Below are 7,352 nucleotides of genomic sequence, written 5' to 3'. Positions count from 1 at the left end.
GCAGGCTTGCACCTGGCACGGGCACCGTAGCCAGCCCGTGCCCCTTTAAGGGGTCCGGGGCCAGGAGGGGGGCATACGAGTTTCCCTGGTGTTGGCCAGAGTGGCCACCAGGGAAACCTGGGGAGGGCTAGCCTCCCACTAGTTCGAATTAAGGGGCTACACACCCCTAAATTCGAACTAGTAAGTGCGAACTAGGCTTAGTCTTCGTAGAATGTTGTTTACCTAGTTCGAACTCAACGCTCCGCTAGTTCGTATTAAGTTCGAACTAGCGGAGTGCTAGTGTAGCGCCTATCAAAGTTAGTTCGAATTAACCTTGTAGTGTAGACATACCCTCAGAATGCTACCAGTTGGTCAAAAATCAATTTTTGGAGTAGGGAAATGGAGGTCAGAGACCACTGTGCTGCAAATACACAGGATCACCTATTGTGCAGGACTGAGATGCTTGGAAATATGCAGGATGTAAAAGATGGATTTGCAGCAGTGTCATTCTCAAACTGTAGTGGAGCAATAGCACATCCCAACGTAGGTGCCAGACCTCCTTGCCACAAAGTATATCCACAGAAAGGGCTGCATTTCTGCAGTTGTACAAACAATGGTGGATCACTGGGAATCCTTCACAAGCATCAGTGGATCAGGGAGAGTGCCTGATGCTTGCATTTTTAAGGACTGTTCAGAAGGCCACAAGGAGGTAGTTTCTTTCCCAATGTATGGATTATCACTGAGAATGCTGAAATGCCAGTGTAATCGTGGGAGACACAGCCTATTCTTTACTTTCCTGTCTTAAGAAGCCATATACCAGTCTCCTTGATAACACCAAGGAACAATTCCTCTACCAGCTTAGCACTTACACAATGATAGTTGAACATCCTGTTACTCATTTCAAAAGTCATTGCCGTTGGTTACTCATAAAATTGGACCTCAGTGAGAAAAATATTCCAATGGTTATAATTGCCTGCAATGTCACACATATTATCGGCCACTGTTGTGAAGAAAGGAGAGAAGTTTTCCATTGGGGTGCAGGTACAGCCACTGAATTTGAGCAGCCAGATCTGAGGACTATTAGAAGAGTCCAACATGGAGCAGTTTGGCTTAGGGAGGTTTTGAAAGACCATTTAAACAGCGAGCCATAGTGGTGTGTGTTGCTGTTGCATGCTCTTCCTGGCCATGCTCTTTTTGAAGCCAGGTGGGAATCATGTGGTGATTGTTGTAAATGCTTGTAACATTATCAGTGCACTGATTTTTGTTTACAAATGTTCCTAGCTGTGTGACACTGTGCTGAGAACTGCTGAGCACTCAGTACCATATGTTGTGAACTCCAAAGCAATGAATTATGCTCCAAATTATTGGATTCCTATTCTGTAACAAAATGTGCAATTATAAAAAACAATTCAGAAAATAGAACTTACAAAGGGGAAAGGACATTCATATCCACTTTAGATACACATACAGCAACCTGTGGCTTTCACAGGTCACTGTATATAAAGCTCTGACTGTTCCCTAGGGTGGAGTAGTAGGGGTAGTGCAGCAACCATTGATACCATGTGGTATGTTGGTGGGGGGTGTTTGGAGGTCTTATTTTTCTCAATTGGCTGCAGAGCGAGGCAAGACCAGGATTCTTGAAACTGTAGGTCCCCACAGAATCTGCAGCATCTGTGTTGGCTGCCAGAGAAGCCCCATTATGCCCAGGTGCATCTTCCTCTCCTTTCTCTAATGGGACTCCTGGGTCTTTTGCCAGTCTTCTCTTTACTTCTCTAGCTGTCTACAGTGTTAATGATCCAGGCCCTGTGCTCACGGTCTGATGCAACACAGGCGTGCAGGCCCTCACCAAACATATCATCATGAGTCCTCTTCTTTCTCATCTTATTTAGCTCAGGCATTTTATTGGAGTGGAGGGAGAGCCCTTGAAGGCCTCCATAGCAGCAACTACCAATAAAATACCCAAAGGTACCACTGTCAGCATATTCACTGCAGAAAGTGAAATGTAAAGTGCTGAGCTCATTCTTCTTGCTCTTCTAAATTTTTAAGCACTGCATTCTCATTTCTCCTTGGGATTGCTTGTGTATAGCACCACTCAGAGCACCAGCTGTGAGGAGCATGGCCTGCTAGAGGGTGAGACAATGAAGAAGTAGTTGCTTGGTTGCAGGATTCTACTAGTGTGGGGCAATGACACTGAATATTAACAACACTTTCTATTGGCAACAAAAGACAGAACTATGTAGCACTTTAAAGACTAACAAAATGGTTTATTAGGTGATGAGCTTTCGTGGGCCAAACCCACTTCCTCAGATCAATATGTGGAAGAAAATCGGCACAACCCTATATAACAAAGTGATACAATAAAAAAAATGAACACGTGAAATTGACAAATCAAATTTTAGAACAGAGTGGGGGTAAGAGGGGAAAGTTAGTTTCCCTTGCTGCAGCTCGTAATAAAACTGCCTCTGGCTACTTGTTGCTAACAAACTCAGAGTGAGGACAATGTTTTCTTCCAAATTGTTTAAACCCATACATCTTGGGTGTGTCCAGACTGCCAAGATTTTGCGCAAAAGCTAACGCTTTTGCTCAAAAACTTGCCAGCTGTCTACACTGGCCGCTTGAATTTGAACAAGGGCACTGACTTTGTAATGTACAAAATCAGTACTTCTTGCGCAAATACTTTCACGCTCCCGCTCGGGAAAAAGCCCTCTTGCGCAAGAATACTTGTGCAAGAGGGCCAGTGTAGACAGGGAAGAACTGTTTTGTGCAAAAAAGCCCTGATGGATAAAATGGTGATTGGGGCTTTCTTGCGCAAAATCACTTCGAGACTGTCCATGGATGCTTTTGCGCAAAAGCTCTTTTTGCGCAAAAGCATCCATGCCAATCTAGATGCGCTTTTGCGGAAATACTTTTAACTGAAAAACTTTTCTGTTAAAAGTATTTGCGCAAAATCATGCCAGTCTAGATGCAGCCAAAGTGTCATAAAGTTTAAACAAAGACTCTAATTATCTCACCCATTACAAAGATAGCTTCCCCAATTATCACCCCTAATATCATTACTGCACAGAAACTTCCCCTATTATCTCTCCTATGTCATTACCTCACAGAAACTAACCTTCCTCCCTCACTCCTACTCTGTTCTAAAATTTTATTTGTCAATTTCACATGTGTTCATTTTTTTTATTGTATCACTTTGGTAAATATGGTTGTGCCAATTTTCTTCCACATATTGATCTGAGGAAGTGGATCTGGCCCAGAAAAGCTCATCACCTAATAAACCATCTTGTTAGTCTTTAAAGTGCTACATAGTTCTGTCTTTTGTTTCAGCTACACCAGACTAACACGGCTGCATCTCTATCACTTTTCTATCGGCAGTGGTGGTTTTATATGATATCTCCCTTCTGAGACTACATCTACACTACGAGTTTTGCCATGCAAATGAATCATGGATTAGCATTTTCTCACGCTTCATTTGCATACTATCTTCCGATCCGTTTTTGCGCTAGGGGTTTTAGTGCAAAAACAAGCAGTGTGGATGTTTCCTTTTTGCACAAAACCGCCTTTTTGCATGAGATCCTTATGCCTTAAAAAAGGAGGTTTTTGCACAAAAAGGAAATATCCACACAGCTTGTTTTTGCACAAAAACCCCTAGCGCAAAAATGGATCGGAAGAGAGTATGCAAGTGAAGCGCGAGAAAATGCTAACCCATGCTTCATTTGAATAAGCGGCGAGAAGTCCGTGCACCTTATAGACTAACTGAAGTGTTGGAGCATAAGCTTTCGTGGGCAAAGACCCCCTTTGTCAGATGCATGTAGTGGAGAATTTGCATAGGCTCTTGCAGCAAAACTCATAAGGCTACGTCTAGACTGGCATGATTTTCTGGAAATGCTTTTAACAGAAAAGTTTTCCGTTAAAAGCATTTTCGGAAAAGCACGTCTAGATTGGCATGGACACTTTTCCGCAAAAGCACTTTTTGAGGAAAAGCATCCGTGCCAATCTAGACGCGCTTTTCCGCAAAAAAGCCCCAAACGCCATTTTCGCGATTGGGGCTTTTTTGAGGAAAACAAATCTGGGCTGTCTACAATGGCCCTTTTGTGCAAAAGTTTTGCGCAAAAGGACTTTTGCCCAAACGGAAGCAGCATAGTATTTCCGCAAAAAGCACTGAAGGTATGTCTACACTACCCTGCTAATTCGAACTAGCGGGGGTAATGTAGTCATCTGCAGTTGCAAATGAAGCCCGGGATTTGAATTTCCCGGGCTTCATTTGCATGAAGCCGGCTGGCGCCATTTTTAAATGCCGGCTAGTTCGGACCCCGTGCCGCGCGGCTACACGCGGCACGGACTAGTTAGTTCGGATTAGGCTTCTAATCCGAACTAGCTATACACCTCATTCCACTGCTTTTGTGGAATTTCCAGTGCTTTTGTGGAAATTCAAGCGGCCAGTGTAGACAGCTGGCAAGTTTTTCCGGAAAAGCGGCTGATTTTCCGGAAAAACTGGCCAGTTTAGACACAGCCATAGTGTAGACATAGACTGAGAGTAACCAAGGCACAGCAAACATAGCTGCTGCTGCCATCCCAAAATTTTTCAGGTCTATATGCTGCTAGCCTGTTTACTGCAATGGTACCTGCTGAAGTTATTACTGAATGGAATGGGAAAGTATCCGATTACAGAGAAAATTTCCATAAAGGATTTCAGAGTACCTCCATAAAAGTTTCATCAAGATATCACATGTGGATTCAAGGGACATACCTCTGTATACAACACATTTCTCTAAATGCCCTACACCTATTTATAGAGGTGAATGAAAACCCTCTTCAAACATAAGCAACAGAAAATGACAAAACTATGCAATAAATGAGAGTACACTTTACATATGTTCTGGCATGACCAAATGCAAACTAAGCTATATGATAGGAGTCTTGTGAAATGATGTTTATAAAAATGGTTTCACTGATAAAGTAAGTGTGACAAACTTGTTATGACCCTGGCATGCAGTCTCCTGGCCTCACTTTTATACCAGGTCTCTCCTTTTATCTAGAGATAACAGATCAGTAATAATCTTTTATATGAGAAATGAAGAGATTTAAAACGAAAACTGTCTTAGTGGGTCCGTTCTTAATTTATTCAGTCTGAATTAATCACAAGCTTTAATCTGTTATTTTAGTTTTCCCTTTCAGAGTATCTGCAGATACTACAAAGCTACAAGCTAGTCTAGTACTTCTGACAGAGCAGATGCAAGGTTTTTTTTTTCCTCTGTCAGATCTTGTTAACTACAGAGCAATAGTGAAGTTTTTCAGCAAGAGTGTGATTTTCAATTTGAAACCTTGGGGTTATCAATTTATAAATATCTAAAAAGAATATCCTCTAAGCAGAATTTACTGTCATACATACAGCTCCTGTTAACACATTAAAAAATTAATTTGTATTAGAGTTAAGATATCAAGGTCTGTTTCATTTTGCATTCTCTGTAGCAGAAATTTTAATGAGACTGAATTAAATTGTATTAGCGAGATTACCTGCATTACTTTGTTAAATGCAGTTAAAGCACTAGTATAACATTGGCCACTGCACTCAGTTTATTCTAGTTTTAACATGCAAGATACTCTATCAAAGCTTGTCCATTTAAACCAATATAAGTGTAGCTATAATTCTCTTTCTGGATCACAGTTAAATACAAGATGTCATTGCTAAGTACAAGGTGGAAAAGATTGCTTAGCGTTAAGTACTTAACAAATATGTCAAGGGACCATTCAAGGTAAAGTGGCCCATGAAAACCCTTCCAGTCCTAGGGGAAAAAGGAATGGAAAGAAAGGGGTGGAGGAAAGGCAGCTAGGTAAGTGGGAGTTATTAGTGCATTACAGATGGTTGTAATAAACCATAATGCAGGTATGTTTATTAAGACCAGGATTTTTAGTGTTCAGTGAAGTTAGGAACTTAAACTCCCAGCTTGTCTTTTGAAGAAGTGTACATGTTTTCTTTGAGAATGAGAATTGAGAAATCTGATGTAGAGTGATTGCTTTATAGCAGCGGCACCACACCTGCCCGAACAATAGATGCAAATGCTACAGACATATTTCCACCACTGCAATGATCAAAACCACACTCTTGCTGGAAAACTCCACTGTTGCTCTGTAGTTGACAAGATCTGATAGAGGAATAAAAAACTTGCATCTGCTCTGTTAAAAGTACTAGACTAGCTTGTAGCTTTTTAGTTATTTCTGCAGATACTCTGAAAGGGAAAACTAAAATAACTGATTAAAGCTTGTGATTAATTCAGACTGAATAAATTGAAAATGGACCCAGTAAGATAGTTTTTGTTTTAAATCTCATTTCTCATAGAAAAGATTATTACAGATCTGTTGTCTCTGGATAAAAGGAGAAACCTGGTTTAAAAGTGAGGCCAGGAGACTGCATGCCAGGGTCAGAACAAGTTTGTCACATTTACTTTATCAGTGAAACCATTTTTATAAACATCATTTTACAAGACCACTATCATATAGCTTAGTTTGCATTTGGTCATGCCAGAGCATATGTAAGGTAATGTAACGTTCAAGCTCCATAGGTCCTACATGTGACTATCATAACATACAACCTACCTCATCCAGTGCACAAACTGCTCAAATAGTAAGTAGGAGGTGAAATCAGACAATTACTGTGCTCTCAAATGAACTCATGCAGAAAAATGTGAAGAAAAAAATGTGTCAGCTGTAGCAGAACACTATTCATAAAGCGATGGCTCTCCATCTGAACTCTGAGGCCTCATCCTCAAAGGAAATTTGCTAGAACTTCAAAAGATGAGCCTGGGAGCTTAAATTCATTACTTTTCTCAGCACTAAAAATTATGGACTGAACAAACTCTGGATTTATGATTTATTATGACAATCTCTAACTCACTAATAACTCCCACTCCCCAAGCTGCCTGTTTTTCTTTCCCTTCCTTTCTACCCATGACTAGAGGGGTTTTAATGGGTCACTTCATCTTAAACAGTCCCCTCAAATGTGCTTTCTGAGACTTGAAAAAGAGCGCTGGAGAAGCTCAAAAGCTTGTTTCTTTCACAAACGGAAGTTGGGTCAAATAAAAGATATTATCTCGCTCACCTTGTCTCTCTCTATTACCGCATGACCCATGTGGCTAAAAGAACTCTGCATCCATTTTTGTTAGCTGGCCAATGAAGTCAAAACGAGCAGGGATGAAATCCTGCCCTCAACTGATGTGGATGCTAAATTTTCTTCAACTTCAGTGAGGCCAGGATTTTACCATAGATGAATTGAAAGGTATCAGAACGTTGGCCTTTATTTTTATTTTAAATCACATACAGTGATGTCTCTGTATAATGAGGGCAAAATGAGGGGGTTACCAAGGAAGGGAAATAAT

Source organism: Pelodiscus sinensis, chromosome 1, assembly GCF_049634645.1.
Source record: "Pelodiscus sinensis isolate JC-2024 chromosome 1, ASM4963464v1, whole genome shotgun sequence".
Lineage (NCBI taxonomy): Eukaryota > Metazoa > Chordata > Testudines > Trionychidae > Pelodiscus > Pelodiscus sinensis.
Note: the sequence above shows the minus strand (reverse complement) of the source record.